The sequence below is a fragment of the Chironomus tepperi genome, unplaced genomic scaffold (assembly GCF_022539635.2).
Source record: "Chironomus tepperi strain 1889 unplaced genomic scaffold, CSIRO-AGI_Ctep_v1 contig_335, whole genome shotgun sequence".
NCBI lineage: Eukaryota > Metazoa > Arthropoda > Insecta > Diptera > Chironomidae > Chironomus > Chironomus tepperi.
Genome location: NW_027226457.1, coordinates 1,991,863 through 2,012,474, shown reverse-complemented (window position 1 = coordinate 2,012,474; position 20,612 = coordinate 1,991,863). Strand labels below are relative to the sequence as shown.

Sequence of the window (20,612 nt, the reverse complement as noted above, 5' to 3'; positions counted from 1 at the left end):
TTACTGGACTACTGGATGTCTACATGGACCCAATTAGAAATCCAGATACAAATTATGCCATAACACATCCTATCCGAAAGATCCAATCTTAAAAGATCCAGGAACGTAATTAGGTGGGGAAGTAGGTGGGTCTATCAACCCCCTGCCCCATTCTCAAATTACCCAATTCCTGTCCACACCCCTGATATGATCCCCAACCCCAAATCTAATTTTCCAGAACATTTAATTAATTTTTTGTTGGTTTTGTTTGCACTTTTTTATGAATGCAATTTTGCAACATTTCATTGCTATCCACTTTTAAATGCTATCGTGACCATGTTTTTAAATAGTAAATTTTTATTACACAAATAAATATGAAAGTTGCAATGTAACAATTATAAAATCTCATAAATCTAAGTTAGCTTTGGGTTAAAAATTCTGAAATTATTATTTTTATTATCACAGTCAGTTCAGTGAATTTTATCTTTTAAATCAGTGTGATTGTGCTGTATGAGTTGTGAATTAATGAATTTTGGATGTGCTGTGTCAAGATTGTTAGTCAAATTGTGTCAAAATGCAAGTTGAATGCAGGTATTTCGTGAATATTTTTAATTTTTTTAGAATTTAACGGTTGTTGTCCCGTACTTTACAAAAACACATTTTTATAGACATGATATAGCTCCCTAATAATTTTGACAATGATCCAAGTCAACATCTCAACTGTTGTTCTGCATAAAATATGAAATATACTGTATTTCGCCAAATGAAGCTGAAAGAAATTGACATGAATGCTCAATTGAATTTCATTTCATCAAATATTCCTAGCCTCATATCCAAACTTCTTCATTTCTCACTATTTCATTCAAATTTATGTCCGATAATCTCATAAAAAATTTAATGATCCAAATTTTTATCATGACTGTATATCTCTCAAGACACCTTTGGTGTAAGTAACATGAGACATAAATCCATCAAGTTGGAAGAATATTTTAATGCTTTTTTAAAAGAGATAGGATTAAGGTGTAACTGTTATTTCTTCTTAAATTCTTTGGCAGCAAGACTGCCTTTCTATTTCACCTTCACTTTTAATTTTTAACATAACTGGATGTATTTTTTAACATTTAAAATTGAATATATTTATAATTCATCGTACATAGTACATGATCTGGGACGGTAAGCTGAATGCGTATAAGAAGTTTTGAAACATTCCGATCAATAGCAAGGCTTGATAACTCCAGATTAAACCCGGAAAACTCACAAAATTGAGTAAACTTAGAAGCAGGAATCAGGGACGTAGCTTTGAGGTGACGAAGGGGGTTAGGCAGTGTAAGGAGGGACTGTCATCTATAGATAGTGTCCATTCACTTACTATGTTCAGGGGGTAGCAGAAGGAAGGGTATCGTAATAAGTGAACGGCTCCCAATGTCAATTAAGTCATTTCCCCTTGCATCAACTTCATAAATATATTCATAATCTCTTTCCACATTGCGTAAATATGCATCATTTGCGAATAGTCTACCTATCAATTAGTCTAGATACACAGTTCATGTCTAATATACTTAAATGGCGTGCATTTGATTATATACATACATTTCGTGATGTGATGCAATATTTACTGCATTTAATAAATGCTAAATAGAGGAAAAATTGATGATGAATATTGTTTCTATAACTGCATAGTGGAATACAAAATATGACGCAAAAATACTGATATTGAGACGGTTGTGTGTGGCACATAAGCCAATAAATTAAATTGCATTTACTCTCGTTTTCAACACTCGCATGTAGGTAAATGCAGTCAGAGTAGATTATTAAAAATAATAAATAATTTGTATGCATGTGTGTGCTATGTGTTTTTCCCCATTAAAGTCTATATGCAGCACATATTTACATAGCAAAATTTTTACATGACTAAGTGAGAAAAAGAGCATAAACTATTGTGTAAGGTCCTGAGAGTAGTTTTATGTCCAATTTATATCATAAATTAAAGATTGTATAGCACAATAATCCCCTTCATTGCAGTATTTTTGGTTTTAGGAAGCAGCCCTCGACATAATAAAAAATGATTTTCATTCTTTTACTCTCTCTCGCTCTCTGTTCCTCATACTATGCCGTATCTCATGATTTTTGGTGTTGTTCTTGTAGTTTTTATGCGACTTTCGTCTCTTCTTCTTCATCATCCTCAAAATGTTGCTGAATAAAATACTTTCTAAGTAGAAAATTTCCCTCATTTCTTGTTTTTATTCATCCACAACAAAGCGAGAGTTGAGAATGAATTTGGATAGTCTGTGATATGAAGGGAAAGTCTGTAGACGATTATAATTGCACGACGTAGTGGAATTAAAACCAGCAACTCGTCATGTAATTAAAAGTAATTTTCTTCATATAATATTAAAATAGAAGCAATTTTAAGCCTGATAAATCTCATCATCGACTTACGTACGTTCATATTATACATTTTCATGCTTAATTGGATTAAAATATTGTAAAATAATCTGTAGATTTCTCCTTCAATAACAATTGTGTATAGGAATAGTTTTATTACTTTCCGGGCAGACGAAATGTGCGAAACTAAATGTGTCGTCTGCCTATGGCATGCAGAAAAAAAATAAAAAAGAAATAACATATAAGTGAAAGAAGAAAGAAATATTAAGCAGCAGGAAAACAAAAGAGTGAAAGCATTGAACGTAGCAAAAATATTTAGCGGGCTACACAAAAGAAGTTGGAATGGCAATAGATGAAGATTGGTTGAGCGAATATTTTAGTTAGCCCAAACTGGGTCTTAAGCTGAAGTACAGGAATAGAACTACATCCTCAAGTATTAATGGTTGAGAATGATAGCTGCTTGAATTACTTGCAATGGTCGAGAAACAATTTCCGCGATACATTAGGATGGATATTCCTTTGTATGACACTTTGTCATATACTCGAGTGACCCCAGATAGTTCAGAGGACATGGGTTCGAGTCCCAGTCTGAATCAGTTATTCGGGATCCATACATTTTCAGTTTGATCAACAATATACATCCCATTAAGGTCCTGAAATCAGCTTCTGTATACAATTTATGAACATTATTTTTTAAAAGTGTGCCAGAAAACATTTGACAGACACCGGAACTAAGCATCTCATTCATTCCATCAAAAAAATCGACAGACATTTTGGCTCCAAAGTTTTCATTTTCTCCAATTTAACAGTTTAAAAATATTAAGCGAGTGATTTATCGCAATAGATTTCCAAAATTGAGATTCGTCTAATCGGTTACAATGTATTGCGTACGTATCGTAATTTAAGATTGAAAATTGCTTTTAATGAAATTTTTTACTTCTTATTTTTTCAAATCGATTCTGCAAAAGAAAAACAAAAATATAAACACAAAATTTATATGCTGAGTGCTTTACACACATTTATAAATATATACATAGGGGTGAGAAATAAATAAATTCTCGAGAGCAGCAACAACAGCAATGAGAGAAAGAGAAAGTGAAGAGAGACGACAGGCAACCCCTCAATGCATTGACACAACCAAAAAAAGGAAAAATTTAAATGCCTTGTCGACAATTTTTACTTCCATTACCAATGCTTTGTCTTTGTACGTACGAGGAATATATATTTTTATTATAAACATCTGTTTGGCGTTTTTATGCTTCGCATGCTCAAAATATTTTTGAACCTGCTTCTCTCGTTCTCTCAAATCAATGTTTTTAGAATTGCTGTTAATATCAATTGTGATGTCGATTGAGTGGAAATAACCCCTCTGACTTGATTTACGTAAAAATTTAATCGCAAAAATTTAATCTCCTTTTTATAAAATTGGAATTTTTTTCTCTCTGTACATCACCCCAAGAAGATTGAAGTTTCCGTCCTCAAGCCAATAAATTTTTCATTGCCCTTCATTACATCGTTGTATCGACATCAACCTTGATTTTACCATCTATGACATTCATGAATTCTTTTATTTTCTGTCTTGATATGTGCATATATACATGCCGACAACTTCCATGTCTGTCATTTAGACATTTACGCATCAATATTTTGTCCACGTGCTCATTTAAATCAGAGTATGCTTCTGCTCATTCCTATCCATGTACAGACATATTTCGATTATTATTATAATATTTATTAAGAACTTCCGATGACAACGAGGACGATAAATGATGTGCAAAATATACGTTTTTAATAATTCTCTCTAGTAAAGTCTGCAGACGTAACGTAAAATGGAAGAGAGAAAAATGCTGGTGGGAATTTTGTAAATCTACCTTGCTGATCAAATGATTGAGATAATGAAATTGTGGTTTATTGTTAAAAGTTGGCTTGCTCAACATTAAATTTAATTGAAGTTGAAAAATGTGATTTTTTTGATGGTGAATTTCTTGGAAATGGTATGGAATTTATTGGGAGATAAGGTGACTGTTAGAGAGGGATTTTTGGTTCGAATTGCTAAATTTACTACTTGATGTGATATAACGATAAGAGCTATGCAATGAACATTCCATAGAGGAATGGTTTTAAATGAGAATTCCTATCAATCCAGTAGCTAAGCTGGTAAGAGAACTTGACATGTAATCGAGAGTGTCATTGGTTCAAATCCCTCTCAAACTATAGTTTTAGAGCATAAATCCAGATTTTTCTGGATCAAATCTCAAACAAAGAAACTATAGATATTCATTGGACTAACTTAACTAGCCTTGATATCCCCAACATCAATCCCCACACACAGCAATAATTCAATCAAATTCAGAATATGATCAAAACCGCAAATCAATTAAAAAATTTTATGCTTCAATTCTGCCATAAAAAAGTCTCTACATCAACAAAAAGTTTGAATTCCCCACATGGCCCCCTTTAACTTAATAAATTAGAGAAGACGTACAGACACACGATAATGTTCATGAAATGTCCAAAAGCCATTCTGTTTATAAAAAATTTATTGGTAGATTAATTTATTACTTAGATGCTCGTTTATCACAAACAGAGAGCACTTGATGATGCAAAGTAATAAATTTTAATCATTATGACTATAATCATGATATGAATGTTTAATATCATTACATAAAGTGCAATAAATGCGTATATGCACATTTTATGAGATGGACAAGGGAATACCAAAGCACAAATTATAAAATAATAAAGCATAAAAAAGAGAAATTATCACTGATAAGCCAGCAAATTGTACGCAATTCAATTAATTCTAATTAATGCAATTTAAAATTATCTAACATTTCCACCATCTGAAATTATATTTATTTCACTTCTCTCTATCCGACTTAATTTATGTTTATATGCTAGTAACCGATTGCGCCACAATTAACATTTTTTAACTGACTATACATTGAGCATGTGATTTTTATGTGAATATATATTTTTTTTGTATCATAAATTTTAAATCGCTTTTTTTAATGCTTTTTCTTTATTTTCCGTTACTCAATCGACAAAAAGTTCTAAATGTAAATAAATAAAAGAATGTAATACAAGTAGAGAATGTTGGTGTAAATGAGCAGCTTATTGTCTTCTTGAATTTCTTTGTTTTATTTTTTGTGAAATATAAATAAGACGGAGTTCTGTGTACTGATTTATAAATTTAGTCAATGGTGATATCATTTTATCGATACTTAAAGCTTCTTATCATTTAAGGAAGATAAAGAAGCAGAGGTGGGAATTGGGTGGATTTTGGTGAAAGTCAGTCTTGTTCCTTTCATTAGTCTTGAAAGGATTATGATGTCCTGGATCATTATTTGGATCAGGCCCCATTTACTGACCCCTTTAAATATGGCTCCTTACTTCCTTATGTAAGACGTTAGGTACCATAATGCCAAGTGCACAATTTTAATCTCGATGACACTAAAAGTCCTTGAAACTGTTAATTACATGTTAATTACATTACAGTCTCGATGACATTAGTTGTCCTCCAAACTAGACATACAACCATTCAAGTCAAAGCCTGTCCACTTGTACTTAGTACTCGCATACCAACTCAGTAAATAAACTTCAACTCTAGATACATATCTACTAAACAATTAAATGAAGTCATCATAATTAAAACAAAGCAAAACAGCACACAAGAAAGTTAATTTATGGACACCCTTGACATGGCACAGATCAAATGAAGAAAAGATGTTAATAAAAAACTTCCAAATGGCCTCAAAATTGAAATTTTGCAGTTTTTTATGAGAGCGAAAATGACCGAGTGAAAATGCTCCATTAAGCAGATTTTGTTTGGTGAAAATGAGCTAAAATTTTTTTAATTACCCTGCTTGGCTTTTAAGCCTCCAATTACAATTTACTGTTGTGCTTATCATTTGAATTTTTTTTATATACTGTATTATTTTCATTTTGTTTCATTCGCGTGCTATTCATTTACTGTTGATTTTAATTCTTTTTTTCATCTTCTCCTTAGTTCGTAATTTGAATGGGATGTCTATAGGATTTTTATTGATTGAATGATCTTGTGGTGTTGTGGTTTTGAATTGTTGTTGAGTTGATTGATGGTTCTAGGAAAGAGTTATAGTTAGAGAAGGAGATTATTTAGGCAAACTAGCCTGATTGATAATATGATGGGCTAATTCAGGGGGAGTGACCTTGTTGGCTGTCAACCGCTCCCGATTTAAGATAACGACTATAGCTCTAATTGTGTGCAAACTTGTTAATATTCAAAATTATTGCAAAAACTCCAAATACTTAATCAAGTCTCAGAATCTAGAATTTCAATTTTGACACCTCTAAATTCTTCTATTCCTGAATATTTCATACAAATTTGCATATAAGATCAATGATCTCTCCCCAAATCCCCATCCATCAATCCAACTAGATGGACATCCAACATAATATCTCTTTCTTAATAATTGCTATGTGCAAAAAGTTAAACTCTTCTTTAACTTATTTTTCTCCTTTCCTTTAATTCTTCTCTTAACTTGAGTAAGAATGGTCTTTTGTGTTGTTTATATACTTAATAATATGTAAAAGAGCTGTAACCGTCAAAATAAGAAGAACGACTGTATCATTTATTATAGCCAAAATACATACATGGCAATAGCCAAAACTTCTCTGCTGTGTTCTTATGAAGCATGTTCGCCAAGTGACCGCAAATAAATAATAAAAGAAAAGAAAGAAAAAAACTTCACTTTTCGCTGCCTTCAATGCTGTGTTAATGTTGTGAGAATAATTTCTTTTCGTCTTCAAACTTTGTTTTATTCACAATAATTGGAGAGCTGTTGAAACATTTTTTTTTTCGTGAGAGAAGCGAGCGAGAAACAACACACAAAAAAAATTTTTGAGAGTCGCTATCGAATGCTTTATTCCCTCTTCTACATTAGACACAACAGACGTATTTTTCACATGTATACGATATACGTATATACAATAAGGCTGAGAAAATTGAGTAGAAGTTGAATATTATTCTGGTGTGTTGTGTTGTTTGGTACTGTTTTTATTTTTCCACGTTTAGTTGATCGCATTCAGTCTATCCCTCTTGACGTACGGAAACTTTGGATTTTTTATTTTGTTTTGTTAATATAAATTTTTTTTATATATATTCTCAATGTGCTGTGTTGTGTGTACTAATACACAATTTTTTTAATTCTTTTTCTACTCTTTAACTGGTGCGGTGTGTTAAAAAAAAGTGAATTTAAATAAGAATTTACATGAAATTTACAAAAAAATATTCTTATGCCGCACTGACATTCAAGAATTGAGAGAATGGATATAAAATTACGCTTGGTTTAATCTCAAGCCAGTAAAGGAAAAATTCTTGAAACGCATAATACACAATTCAATTTTGAAGCATACAGACGATTACTATTTATGTATGTACTTAATGGAAAATTATCGGTTAAAGAGGAAGAGGCAGGAAATAACAATAAGTAATTAACCAGAAAAAAAGAGAATAGTCTTCTATTCATGATAGTGTTTGCCGTGATTTTACGCAGTGAAGTGAAGTGAGAGAGGAATAAGAAAGAAAAAGTAAAATATCTAAAAAAGATAAATTCATGTGCAGCATCAGCAGTTAAAAGGTCGAGTGAATGAAAAATAAGAAATATTTCCTCTAATAAATATCAATTTAAAGAAATCAGTTCCACACTATAGTGTGTATTTTGCTTATTTTTTTTTTGTGAAGTGAAAAGATTGAAATAAGTTGAAAGTAAAGCGTATGCGTGTGATAAAAACTGTGGTACGGTATGGTTTATTGAGCTCTTGCATATGTACTAGCAGTCTGTACAATAATTGGATATAAAATTCTCAAGTTATAGAAAATTACCTTTTGAGTCGGTTATAAGTGATGTTTGGTAAATAGTTTTAAGTGAACTGTAATGACTAGGTGGTGTAGTGGCTTAATACGTTTGTACTTAATTGCTGCGATATTGACATCGCAGCGATCAAGGGTTAGAAACTCGGAAATGAATATATTTTCTTCATATTATGAAGTTCTTACTTCCTTTGCTGACCTTAATGATGAATTATGACTCAAGACGATCCTTTGATGGCATCTGAAGCTAGTCCTACATTTGCCAATACCAAATGAATTTTACAAGATTTGAAAATGAATTTCAAACTTCCCAGACCTATACGTCATTTTCAAACGACTCCCATTTATAATGAGTATACTTTTTCATCGAGATTTAATGGAATCAATTATTCAAAATGACTTTGTTTTGACATTTGTACGCGTTTGTGTCTATAAAGTTATTAAAGATGTCCCATAATAAAAAATGATTCTTCATTAAGGCCAACTTAAGCTTTGATAATTATTATTGTGAATTGTGAACAATTGTGGCTTGTTTTAAGACTTACTACCTAAAAAGAAATACAGGGAACTAAAGAAAATTCATAGATGAGACCGATTTTTTGTGAATCTGTTGTCAAGTTATTATCATAATTAATGAGCAATAAAAAATTTGTGGTTGTGCGTTATGGGATCATAGGAGCAATAAATTATGAAAATATGATTGTAAAACTAATCAAAAAGAAGTGACACTTGTGATCATGATTTGTGTACTAATGCAGGCCTTAAATGTTGAATTTGCATGTGAAATTGATATTCCTGACACTGGTTGTATTATGTTGGTGGTGAAATTAGTCATATTATGGACATTTTGTAGTGATTCATAAGTCAATTGTGATAAAAAATTTATTAAATGTTCTTGAAGGTTCTATAGCCTACATTTATGGATATTATCTGAGAATTATGTGAATATAAACTTTTATGACTTTGCTGAATCATAAATGAGATTCTTATAATTGTATTTTCATGATTTATATCCAAGGTCAATTTTGTTTACATTTCTCTGTAGTCTAGGTCGAAATTTTACCTTCAAGGCATAATTTTCTTTATCTTAATAATTTTTTAAAGCCCTTGCCTTTATTGTTTATTCATTTTGCGGTGTATGGATATTAAAAGTCGAAGATGAAACATTTCTCAGTTTAATGTTTACATAAATGTGGTATTGTGAGGAATTAAGTTTGCGAAATTAGTCATGGAAGGGTAAACTATATATGTGGTCCAGTGGTTCTCAAACTGTTTTGGATGCCGGTGAATTTATCTTGTTTGATAATTCATAATTTAGGGAATTCGAATGTTTAAGTGATCCATGTCAAACTTGTGTCGAACTAGACGTCACTTATGAATGACTTCTTGGCATTAAGTGATCAACTCTGTTCAAAATCTTCTTCACACTCAAGTTTACCCAATCACTATCAACATATTGACATGTTTTCTTCATAAATACATCACTCAACTGTCATTTTTCATGCATTCGATATCTTATTTTCTACAAATCACTCTTCCTCTACACATGACCTGCCCAAAGAAATATTCAACTTTTTCTTCTTTATTATCTGTCTTGAAAATGATGTCACATAGCCTAATACACATGACAAATTCCATTTGAATAAACTCTATCATGTAAATAGGTTGTAATTTATAAATGAAAGTAATTTACGTTGTCTTTTAAAAACATCAGTGGATGGAGCTTCAATTGATGAAACAATTACCGACTGTTTAAACAATTGATGAGGCCGGTTAGCATGCAAGTCATCACACTAATGAATCTTTATAATATTGACTATGACATATGATAGCGCGACAATAAATTAATGACGATTATCAAGCACCCACGTTTAGTGGTCATCGTGCGGTATTTTGGAATGCGCAAATCAAGGCAATAATCACAGAAACCGCTCGAAAGTTTTTTAAAAAAGGCAAAAAATCGAACCTTAAAAATAGAATAATAAATTAATTTATTTATTTGTAGACACGAATTGGATTATGTTTTGCCTTTATAAACAGTTATAACTTATGTATGTGCTGTATTTTTTATTTTCGCCAAAGCCATCTATAGAATGGAATAAGCCGTAGTCTATATGAATTATATCTCACATGTGAATAAAAAATGAATGAAAATGAGAATAGGAAGAGAAAAGAAAGGTTCTCATTGTGTCATTTTGAGTATATTATTTTAGAGACAATGTACAATGCTGTGTCACATTATTATTATTTTGTGTGGGCATCCATTCATGATATGTAATTTATGAATATTGAAAAATATAAATTTTTAAAGTCTACAAAATGATCAAATAGAAAGAAAAATAGTCCACAGTAGCTGAGTATCAGTTTTTGAGTAGGAATCAAATTGAAAGAAGTCAATGAGAAACGATCTTTTTGGGGGCAATAATGAACAGAAGAAAGACTTATTAATTTTGGAATCCATTACAAAGTTCATAAAAATCAGATTCCGAGTAGCACAGCACATGTGGTTTTATTGAATATTTAATTGCAGCTAGTATGTGTTAATGGTCTGGTATATTTTGGAATCGATTTTATTGAAGGCAGGGCTATATGAGCAGATGGCTAAGCTGTGTTGTTCTGCATATGACTCTGTTTTAGTTTAATATATGCAAATTATTAGTTTGAAGGTCTGTTTAGGTCTATAACTTGTTAGTTTGTTATGGAATTAGACTTATCAGTCTTAAGGGTCAATTTGGGAATTTTATGAAAAAGATTTGAGTTCCGGACCAAAATTTTAAAAATCGTTAAAAGTAGATTTACACAGTTCTGGACCCCCCAAATCTCTTCTTTCCTCCTTCCAGTTCCATTTCACTTAAACCATCTATGTTACTCCCAAAGCTACTCAATTTCACTCAATTTTGTTCACATCATCGCGATCTTAATAAATCTAAATTAACTCGTGACTTAATGTTTTTGCAATGACTCTCAGAATTTCTTCACAGACATCCTATAAAGCTCAATTATGGACAAATATTCCAAAAATTGTGCTCAACGTCTATCAATCACGACTCGATTGAACCAAATTTTTTTTATGGCTCGGGAATTCTTTTTCCCATTCCACGTTTTAAAATCAGTTAATTTCATCATTGCCTCGCTTACTTCATTCAAAAGAAGAAGAATTTTGACAACAAAAAAAAGAACTGAATATCGTGAAAGCAACATTTTAGCAAAAGAGCAATAAAGAATTGAAATGAATCGGCGTATGGAAGTGATTTAATTTTTTTTCTCCTCTCTTTTCACTGATTTTTAAATGAATGAAGACTTTTGACTTTTTTTTTGTTGCTGTTTTTGCATAAAAAAATTTATTCTCTTCGATGCTCAAAGCTATAAATTTTGTGAGTTGTCCAGCGCAGCGCCATATAAAGGTTTAAGCTTTGTATATATATTTTGGTCTTCTTTTTGTTGACATTATCACTATATTGAGTGAATTATTAATTTATTTTCAAACACATTTTGTGTATTTTTTTTGGTCGCGGCTAAAATGTGATCGATATGCTATGAAATAAATAAAACAAAATTAAATACATTTGGGGTCTGTTCATTTATTAAGTAACGCAAAAGATCTCGTTTTATGACTGCTAACCCTCCTCCCTCACTTCTGTCAAAATCTCAAATCTCTACTCAACCACTCAAATTTCGACTGACCCCCTACCCCTCTTGCCCAAGGACGCTACATAGCATGTGATCGACCCCATTTAGCACCACACATTTACTTATTCAGACTAGTTCATTTGTCACAAACACGAAATGTCAATGTCGTTGTTATCAAAAAAGTAATAAATGGAAATGATAAGAGGTTTATATATTCGAAAACAAATGTATCGTGTGCGCGCCGTGCACAAAAGAAATAATTGAATTTAACTTCGTGGAATATCAAAATACATTTGTATATGTGAGTGGGTTTTTCTGATTAATTTTTGTGTAATGTTAGTTTGCTACCTATTAGCGGGACTTAATAGAAAGAATTTTGCAGTCAAAAATTAGCACTTTTTCAGTTTGCGAATTAATTTTGAGAATCTGATTAAGATGTCATGGGATTATTTAAATTTGAAGGTGATTGAGATTTGCGAGAATGGTTAGCAATTGATAAATGGGTGTTGGGTGACTAGGGTTTGATGCCAGTCACTTATTAGGCAACGTTCTAAGGGAGTAGGGGCGTAGGGTGTTCATTTATAGACGAACTTTAGACTTTCGCGGGAAAATTTAGAATATTATTTTGATCCTTCCCAAAACACCCAAATTCGCTCTATTCAATACTTACTACCCCAATTTCCATTCCCTACTTGGCAATTCGTAACGTGTATTACTTCACTATTTTTCCATTGTTATTGTCTGGTCATTAATTTCCATTAATTTCAAATAGCAAATTAGAATTGAATGTAAATCATTTGAAATAGCTAATTGGAGTTTGATTGATAACCAAAGTGACGTGAACTAAAGGAATAGATTATAAAATATTAATTTGAATGTGAAATTGTGCTAAATTTATTAATTTTTCAACACGATTCTGTCATAACAAGATTTGTTCGTGTAAAGTTAATGGTTCAATTTATAACTTGTATATTTGACTTTTTTGTAGCAATTTACGTGCTGGAATTTACCTTCTGGACGGTGTAAATATGATAATTATCACTTATATTTGCTGTTCAACCTACATATCCGCGTATTGTAAAGTTTCAACGAATCATTAAAATCAACATTAATCATTTCTGTATGAAATTTAAACTTTTGGTAGCACAAGCAAATCCATATTTGTGTTAGAAATGCCCGGCAGCCTATTGTAATCATAAACAACTAAGTTTTGACAATTTGTGTTGTTAATGACTTTAAACATTCTTTTTTTATTGTGTGGCTATAATGAATAAATCAACAAAGCATGAAAGAATTATTGCCAAAGGCTAGCTCGCGATATTTTCATGCCTGATTGATGAAATTTTAGACTATAAATTCTCAAAAAAATTAGATTATGGATTGTCTAGAGTGAAAAATTTATGACATGCGGCTCATCAACATGACTATTGTATGATGAACAATATGATCTAAATGAAAACGTCAGCACTGACAGCCGCTGTTCACTTTATGAAAGGAAGTAATTGTTTTCAAGTGTCTGTCCATGCGACAACGTTTTTTCCCTCAAATTGAACTAATAAATTTGATTTTATCTTTAATAAGGAAAAAATTTTTTTTTTGCTGATTTAATTTCGTTTGCGGACGAGAGAAAGCAGCTTGCGTATTTATTTGCGCGAGATTTAATCATAAGAATAATTTTTTGAATAGGGAACTTTGGTTTATGTTGATTTTTATGGTATGGTAATTAAGGTATAGGAAATGAATGTTTTTAAGTAGTTCATTGGGTTATTGTTGTTACTATTTTATAGCTGTTATACTAGTTAGAGCTATTTGAGGTTTTATGATTATATGGTACCTTTAAGAATCTTGTTTAAGATACAAAATAAGAATTGGAAGTCAATTTAGATTAAGAATGGATTAGTCGACTTGATGTAAGATTCAAGTCAAATTTAGAATCTCGACATAATTGAGGAACAGATGTAACTTACTTGCCATCAACTAGTTATAGAAAAAAGTCAGAGCAACGTCATCCAAGCGTTGGATTTTCGATTGAATAACCGATTAGCGCTTATCAGGCTTAACCTTGAAACTTTCTATCTTGTCCTTCAAATTACGTTCTTTTACTCGAAATAAATTAATTCATTTGAAATTCTTAATCTCATTTTAAAACCTCATCGCAAAAACTCAATTTTCTCACAACTTTCTTATCACATAAAATCCATAAAAATGTCTCAAAACAACAAAAAATGAGAACTGATAATAAAAATTTATTTCAGTCGACTTTTATGACTTGACAAATCTTATTTTGTATTTTATCGTAAAATTGCATGAACTTCAATCGATATCAATGATTCTAAATTATGCAAATCTGAGCGATATTCATGAGGTTAGGGCACATGGAATACATTTACGAGCAATGATTTCGTAATTTGTGTGATAATTTTGTTACGGTTGAGGTGAAAAACAACGAAAAAATAACAAAAATAAACAGAATAACGGCTCAATGGAAGTTAATAAAATGTTTGTTGAGGTATTCTGGATTATAGAATCATTTGCGAATTTTTATGAGCTATCGTCACATGTCGTTAATTTTATTCGACAACTGGCGAGTCTCGATAGATTTCTAATTTAGAAGGTTGTTGCTGTGACTCATAGCGACATTTTGTTGTATAGGCAGAATGATGTCAAAATCTTGTATCCCAAGAAATTCCCATCCACAAGTGTTCAAATCACTTAAAATTCTTTCACTCAACATCTTCATTCCATAACATCAACTATCAAACTTTTTTTTACATTGAAAAGTAATTTAAGAATTTCTTTCTTTTTTCTTGAGTCTTCAATTAAGAACTTCAAGCTAAATTGCATTTGACATAGAAATTAAATTTCTTTTTCTATCTGCTTTGGTCTTTTCTTCTTTTTGTTCGTGTGTAGAAAATTTTCTCAGTTCCTCTACTACGTGTTCTATTTGAAACTTTGTGTATGATCATTCGAAGATTGAAAATTAATGGTGAAATTTAAGAATGAAATGAGAGGCGATAAAGAATGGGGATTGGAAATAAGTGATGTCCATCAGTTGAGGCAGTGGTGGGCATCCTGTGTGTCGGGGGACACTAGTATGTAACTATGGATGCTAAAGACTAGTGACAAGTGATGACCCCCACCTAAGAGGATAGAGAGTGTTAGGTGGCTTGAAATTTAGCATAAATTCTCCATATACGCTCTATTTTTGATTATTGACGTAATTTACAAACGACCCCAAAACACCAAGAAATACAAAAAAATCTGAAAAGCATGAAAAATGTAGAATTTAATTTTTCCTTCTTATTCTATCAGAAATATAAAAGAGAAACGAATGATCAAATCAGTGAGAAAATAAATTAATTAAAAGAATTACTGTTTTGTCGATGAAAAATTAACTTAAAAGCGAAAATAAATCTTGTTGATGTGGTTAAAGTGTGGCTGGCAAAAAAAGAGTTGACCACAAAATAAGAAAATTAATCAAAGTGTGAGTGACTGGAATAGTGAAAAGACTTCTTTTTTGCAGCATTGCAGTGGTTGTGGATTAGTTTCAACACTAACGTTGTTAGGATATCTAAAAACTAAATTAATTTTGACTTCATTTGAGATGTTTAAGAAAGTTTTCTATAAAGAATTTTTCAATGAGAAAGTTTTGGAATTAAAAACATAAAATAATGAGAAATTTTGTTGCATCTGTGACTTGTTGGTTTGTAGTTTTGCAAGAGATTTATGTAGTTTTGGGTGTATTTAAGGGGATGAAGAGTTTAAATGGTCTTTAATTGGTCTTGTATGGCTTTTTGGTACAACTGCAAACTAGATGGAAGTAGTTCTATGCCTACAAGAGTTGTTTAGCTAGTCTAGTCGAGTCATGACAGTTGCAGGACCTTGCTATCTGTCATATTTTCATCACGAGTCTTCGTCATGTTGCTTTGGGAGCTCTAGGACGTCTATTCCCATATGTGATCTATCCATGGGTAGTGTAACAGACTTGTCTTTCTTTCCCATCAATGACAATCTCAATCCTATAAGCAAACTCTATCAACATTACGTATAGCCCAAGTATCGTTTCTGTCTATAAGCTCAGTTCCCCTAGGAATTAATTTTGCCATCACTGCTGTGATAATCTCTTACTTTATGGTGAGAAAACGACTGAAAATTATTCAATTTCTAAAATTCTCTGCATGATGAACTAAAAAAATTCAGCAATAAATTTCTCCATTTGAGTGAATGACATAATTATTATTGAAATCGAATACCACAAATTATGCCGGTCGACCATGCTACATTAAAAATATTTTTTAACCTATTTAAAAATGGAAACAAAAAAAAATATTTTACCAAAATGTGTTAAATAAAACAAAACGAATGAGAAAATAATGAATAAAATACTGAATAAAATTATCATTGAGGAGAGCAGCATCAGTAGATGAGATATGTGGAAGAGAAATGCTAATGACTTTTTGTGTATGTGATAATAACTCTAGTCTGTTGAATGATGAAAAACTAGTAGTACGTGTAAAATTTATCACGAACAAGTAAAATTTCGAGCAAAATAGCGAAGCAGATTCTGATTTTTCAAGGTTGAATGGAAATCTGCTATTTTTAAAAATGAAGTTTTTCCTATGCTAATACTGCATTTAATACAATTACATCATTTAGATTGAGTCATGCTAATTTAAATCATATGTGACAGATTTAGGCAACCTGTGTGCTGCGGCACATTTTGATGGTTAGTCTGGTTCGAAATTGCACCCGGCATATGATTCATGACATTTCCAAACACACTAATGTTCCGCGACACACAGGTTGTCAGCACACTACTGATATACGAGGTATTACACTAGTGTCGGATGAGAACATCGAGTTTTATTATTTACTTTAGTATAAATTGTACTCAGTGATAAGAAAACACGGGTCTGTGCTGTGCTGTGGCTGAAAATATTTTTATTATAATACTTTGAAGTAAGAAAAATCAATTTGTGATGGTAACAAAAAGAAAACTATAAAGTTAAATACCAAGCATTATAGAAAATTAAATTCATGGTCTCCCAAATCAATGGGCTGAAAATTCTGATTAAAAGAAAATAAATCTCACTTTTAGACAACTCATAGCCGTTCAAAAATTCATTAAATATTTTGTTATGATTAACATGAGAGAAATTTTCTCACCGCGAGAATAGATAGCTATTAAAGTTTCATCGTTTTTGAGACAGAGTTGGTGATTTTGAGTATTTTTGTGGGATTTTGTGATGAATAATCATTTCCCTGAAAGCATGTCATTTAATGAGTCATTTGACCAGCTTCGTGTCAACTTGCCGATGGCTCTATGCGAAATCAAACTGTACACAGACCTGACGCCGACCAGCTTGAGATTTCCACTTCCAACTTCTAAATCACACTCCCAACCCCGCGGCTTAAAACACTAAATCTGTGAAAAAATTCTATATTTATAAAAATATATATAAAAATCGTAATTTTTTCCACCATTGAGTCTTGACCTTTTATGGACATGCAATTACTGTTGCTGAACATTTTTACAACTTAAATGCTTGACTTTTTACTTGACTTTTTTCACATAAAAATAACTTTTCAATTTAAAACTTTATGGTGTTTGATAATTGCCATCTGATTTATTAACTTTTTTGAGTGAAAAAACAAAAAAAACTTTGTTTTTATCTTAAAATTGAGTTCAACATCGTGAGAGGCATTATATTGAATCATATTAAATTTAAGCTGTGAGATTTTTAAAATGTTTAAAAGAATCAATCAAAAAAGCGTGTAAAAATTATTGAAATTTTTTGCACTTTACACTTATGGAAGTTGAAAATGACTATGATAATTATAGGTTTATGATTTATTATAATGAGAGTGATGAATGGACAGATTGATTAGAAACATTAAGTCAATGCTAGTGTTACCTTAGAAGTAATAGGAGGAAATTTACGAAGTTATAGTTTGTCGAAGGAATTTGGTTGAATTTTGCATATTTTGGGTCAAAAAGTAAGGTTTATTGCCTTAAAATTGAGCTCACTAATAAGTTAGCCATTGACTATAGCAATTATAGTTCAAAATACAGTTAACACATCCATTAGTGTAAGTTTCCCATGCTAACCATGAATTAATCTACGCTTTATTAGTTTCGCTTTAAAATAAACATTTTTACAGCTCTGTCTGTACCTCCTTTTTAATTAGAAATCAGTTAGAAATTTACTAATGCAAAAAACATGTCGTATATTAATGTGCAAAAAAACTTTAAGAGTATCTGTTACTAAGAATCTACAATAAGGTGCTACTTTTCAAGTATTAGAGGCTAATTGAGGATCATAAAATATTTATTTATAAAATTTTCATCACACAATCAACTTTTTTCCTGGAAATAATATCTCATATGTGAAGTTTACACAAGGTATCAAGTCTCGATAAATATTTATTGAGATAGCACTCTTTGATGATCACTTTCCGGGAGAAATGAGAATGTGTCATAACAAATTAAGTAAATCTCAGAGATTAATTTGGATGTAATATATTCATTAGTAGCTTTCGTGCTAGATTACTGTAATACTTGACTTATTGTAATGGGAGTTAAGTTAGAGTCAAAGTCTATTGTTAGAGTTGATGTCCTAGTTTATAATGTATACCATTTACCATCCTGCTAGAGAGATTAAACCTCTAAAATTGTCCAATATTCCGATCTCTAAGGCAATCCCTTCACTTATCCATTAAATTTCATCGCTGTCTCAAGTACCCAAACCAAAACAATTCATCAAGTTAAGCAATTTTTCAAAGAATTTTAACGAGCGAAAATTGAAGTTCGTGCACTTGAAAATAAAATTCAGCTCAATAGTCTCACAAATATTTCAGTAATTTTAATTTAGTTCCAAAACCTAAGACTGAATAGAGTAATAAACAAATAATAGAGAAATCAAAGCGAGACAGGAAAAGAAATATTAACAGAAAAACTACATTGTGTGCTAGTGCAATTATCTACTAAGTACAAGCATTGCCTTGAATATGTTTTTTTTTCATATTCATTCAACTTTAATTATAGATGAACAAAAAAAATATATAAATTACGCAATAGTAGTAATCAAAACATGAAAGTAAATGTCGACAATTCTACATAAAAAAAGAAGAAAAAATAATAATAAAAAAATTCTCACGAGTGGCTGTGCACGAGTTGAGCACAAAACATCCAGTGATTTCGAAACTTTTCTTATTGTTTTTTGCCGCGCACATATCATTTCCCATTTAAATTCATATGCTGAGATGCGTTTTACGAGAATTTGTAAATTAAACATTTTCATCTCTTTTATAATGCAACAGCTGATCAAAATGAAAAGTTATGAGACTCTAATATTGTACGCATTTATATTTATAAAAATGTATATTTTTATAAGACGTAGCATCCATGCACATCGTGTGTAAAATGAGGGCACAATTCACATCATTTGATTTTTTTTTTCTTCTTTTTCTTTCTCAATTTTTCATTAATGAATTTTCTTGTTTATCGAAATTCTTCTTTTTGGCTTGTTTTCCACAAGTTAGAGGCGTTGTTGTCTGTATTTTGGTGGTTCTTATGTCTGTCTGTCTACTGTTGAACTGATTATTATGATTTGGATCTTGTTGATTCAGTGTTTGGCTTAAACTATGGACTTATTTAGAAAATGAAAGTTCCACCTTTTCAGAAATTGCTACCCAAAAATACAGGCTTTGCAGGCCCTAATTCTAATCTCGAAAAATGCGCTCTCATCTCCCACAACCAATCATGCCTTTACTACTTTTTTGATTCATTTCTCGCCGAATGAAAATGAAAATAAAACAATTAACAATTTTTCGATGATGAAAGTTCAAAAAGAGCAGCAGGCAGTTGCGGCTGAGAAAAAAATAATGCCAGTGAGGCCCTTAATTAAATCGATTTTAATTGGCACTGTTATCTGTATATTGATGATCATTTAATTTTTATTTCTTCGTTTGTGATACTTACACAAAATTTTTTAATTGAGATTTCATATTTACGCGCATGATTAATCAATGGGAGCTGTTTTGTTGATTTAATTGAAGGGTTTGAAGGTCTTCATATTGAGTTTCTAATAACATTCCTTGCTATTATATTCCTACACATCAATTTATTGCTTTATGAAACAGATTCCCGAGTGGACACGTAACTAGTTAAATACTTGACATTTACTAGCCTTTGAATTACCAGTTACTTACCAATGAACTAGACTTTGGAACTTGACATAGGGACGACTAATGACATATTTGGAACGTTCCATTTAACTAGACATATGTACTGTACTTATGTCTAGTTAATGTCTAGTCAACCATAACCGTTTAACGTACACGGAATTTGACAAAGAAGTTTAATGTATGAATATGAATTTATTTATTAATTTAATTGTTTTGGAAAAAGCAGAATTACACTTTCGTAGCTGCCATAAAAAAATTAGCATTTTAGTAAGTCACAAAGTAACTAACTATTGCACTTTGGTAAAAGTCGTTGGATGAACACCATTCATTTAATTCGATAAACATGTATTGAAAATGTGTGCAGAAAAAAAATTGCACTTATAAAAGTGATTTCTGATTGCACTTGTGAAGTATAAGGTTTCATACAAATTTCTTTTTGTGATTTCTGCTTGCGCTTGTGAAGTATATGGCTTCAGAAAAATTTCTTTTGAAATTAACTTTCCATATGTCTAGTTAAAGTCTAGTTAATGTCTTGTTACATTGTCAAGACATTTTTGGCAAGATAAATGGCTAGTCG

At 31.2% G+C, this 20,612-nt stretch overlaps 1 protein-coding gene across 17 annotated transcripts in view; it reads left to right on the top strand.

The window, feature by feature from the left end:
• The window catches only part of LOC139093193 (myb-like protein P), a 143,605-nt gene that overhangs the window by 26,473 nt on the left and 96,520 nt on the right, over positions 1-20,612 (top strand). For 5 of the 17 annotated variants that reach the window (XM_070643817.1, XM_070643816.1, XM_070643815.1 and 2 more), the window contains exon 1: positions 7,411-7,985. The exons of 1 other annotated variant lie outside the window; for it this stretch is intronic. The gene's annotated coding sequence lies outside the window, so the exon portion shown is untranslated. Of the gene's footprint in view, positions 1-7,395; positions 7,986-20,612 lie in introns of those variants that run through there. 11 more of the 17 variants (XM_070643828.1, XM_070643818.1, XM_070643823.1 and 8 more) reach the window with 4 other exon arrangements.